Source organism: Piliocolobus tephrosceles, chromosome 12, assembly GCF_002776525.5.
Source record: "Piliocolobus tephrosceles isolate RC106 chromosome 12, ASM277652v3, whole genome shotgun sequence".
Taxonomy (NCBI): Eukaryota; Metazoa; Chordata; class Mammalia; order Primates; family Cercopithecidae; genus Piliocolobus; species Piliocolobus tephrosceles.
In genome coordinates, this window is record NC_045445.1 from 20,939,628 (window position 1) to 20,942,160 (window position 2,533).

Here is a 2,533-nt window from a genome sequence, read left to right on the forward strand (position 1 = left end):
TTTTTTTTTTTTTTTTTTTTTTTTTTTTTTTTTTGTGAGACAGGGTCTCACTCTGTCACCCAGGCTGCAGTGCAGCAGCACGATCATGGCTCACCACAGCCTTGACTACCCAGGCTCATGTGATCCTCCCACCTTAGCCTCCCGAGTAGCTGGAACTATAGGTGTGTGCCACCATGCCCAGCTAATTTTTTGTGTTTTTTTTGTAGACACAGGGGTCTTGCCATGTTGCCCAGGGTGGATTCAAGTGATTCACCCGCCTTGGACTCCCTAAGTGCTGGTATTACAGGTGTGAGCCACCACAACTGGCTGCTTTTCTATTGTTAATCAGGGTGGCTGATTTGGATGATGGGGAGGTATAGGATTTGGGGTTGCCAGGGGCAGGGTAAGATGGTGCCAGGGTAAGGGGCAGGGTAAGTGCTGTGTTCCAGCAGGAGACTGGGAAGGGCCTGGCAGCAGCTAAGCTTATGCCTTTCAAACAAGGGCACCGCAGAGCTCCCTGCTGCAGCCAGCGCAAGGCCCAGAGGTGGGCTTCCACATTCTCCACATGTCCTACTCTCTGTGCTGCAACCAGGAAGAGACAGAAATCACACAGGGGCAGAGCAGGCAGGCAGACCCTTGAGGTCAACTAGCCTAGTGCCTCAGCTAGCAGATGATGCAAGTAAGGCCCCAAGGTAAATGAGGGACATTGGGATGGTTCTAGAGCCTGGTGCCTCCCGTTTCCAACCCAAGGCTCTCTTGGTTTCCAGCTCCTGAGTGGGATGAGAAATAAGACAGCATCTGCCAGGCCAGAATCTAGAACTTTTTCCACCTCAGAGTCCCTGGGTTCTTATCACTAACTTCCGTCACCAGTGTTTGCAACAAGAATCAGACCAATAATATCAGGTAGAATCGAAATTGCCTGGGCACCAGGTGCTAGAGCAGTTGCTGGTGAGCCTGCTAGAATAAGCATTTCCTATGAGTCCTACGAGACATGAATTTTCCTTACAGAAACACATGGAGAGTTACTTCAAGGGTGATGTAGAAGAAAAAACGCATTTGCACAAGGGGCCATGGTCATTTTCTTCTGCAGTAACTTACACACAGGCCTCTCCCCTGGGGGCTTAGCAATGCAGTTATCCAGAGATCTGCCTCTCACAAATCTGTTCAGCCCTTCATTATAAGGAGGCAGAATTCAGCCACCAATTCCAGAAACCATTTTCTAAGAATAACAGCATATCTGGCCTAATATATTATTCTTTTCACTTTTCCTCCTTATGTTACTTGCTGGTAACATAAGGAGGCTGGGCATTGCCTTTTATCCATACCTATTACTTAGGCCTGGCCAAGCCCCTTCTCTGGAAGTCTCAGCTCTAGGAGAAGTTCACACACTTAGTTCTTAGAACCAGGGAGAAAGGTTGACAATGTCAGGGAAGTATGAATGAGGAGAAACTCACACACTCCCTACAGTAGGAATGCAAACTATAACTTCAGCAATACCAAGGGGTGGGATCACAAAGACTTGGTCTAACCTGGGCCTCAGTACACCTTCTCCCAAGGCCCTGGTGGCTCCTCAAGTATAGAGAACCATATCTGAGAGATTATAGAGAGAAATCTTGTGATTATTTCACTCAAGTATATATTGACAAGGTGGGCAGATCACCTGAGGTCAGGAGTTCGATACCAATCTGGCCAACATGGTAAAAACCCTGTCTCCACTAAAAATGAAAAATAATAAATAAATAAATAAATAAATAAATAAGCCGAGCATACTGGCGCATGCCTGTAATCCCAGCTACTTGGGAGGCTGAGGCAGGCCTGCACACCAGCTTGGGTGACAGAGCGAGACTCTGTCTCAAAAAAAAGTGTGTACATTGAGTTTTTATCTTTATGGACCTCTTTCCATGTTTTTTTTAGTTGATACCAAGTGATTCAATATTGTATATAGCACTGAAATTTTGCAAGAAAATCTCTTCCTTAGTCAAAACCTCCATTTTAATTTCCTCCAAACCAGTTCTTAAACTTTTTTTTTTTTTTTTTTTTTTTTGGTTGAGAGATAGAGACTTCTTTGAGAATCAGATGAAAGCTTAGGCCTCTCTAGAAAAAAAATGCACACATACACTGTGGCCAGCAGCCTCTACAATGGCTTGCAATGGTCCCTTGGCATTCACATCCTCGTGTAATCCCTTCTCCTTAAATGTAGATTGTACCTAGTGACTTGTTTCTAATGAATGGGATGCAGCAAAAGTATTGAGATTAGTTTACAAAAAGACTCTGGCTTCCTTATGTGTGTTTTCCCACAGCTGAAAAAAAAAAAGAAAGAAAGAAAGAAAGACTGACTGGGCACAATGGCTCACACATGTAATTCCAGCACTTTGGAAGGCCAAGGTGGGTGGCATGGATTGATTGAGCCCAGGAGTTTGACACCAGCCTGGGCAACATGGTGAAACCCCATCTCTACAAAAAATTAAAAAATTAGCTGGGCGTGGTGGCACATATCTGTAGTCCCAGCTACTTGGGAGGCTGAAGCAGGAGAATGGCTTGAACCCGGGATGCA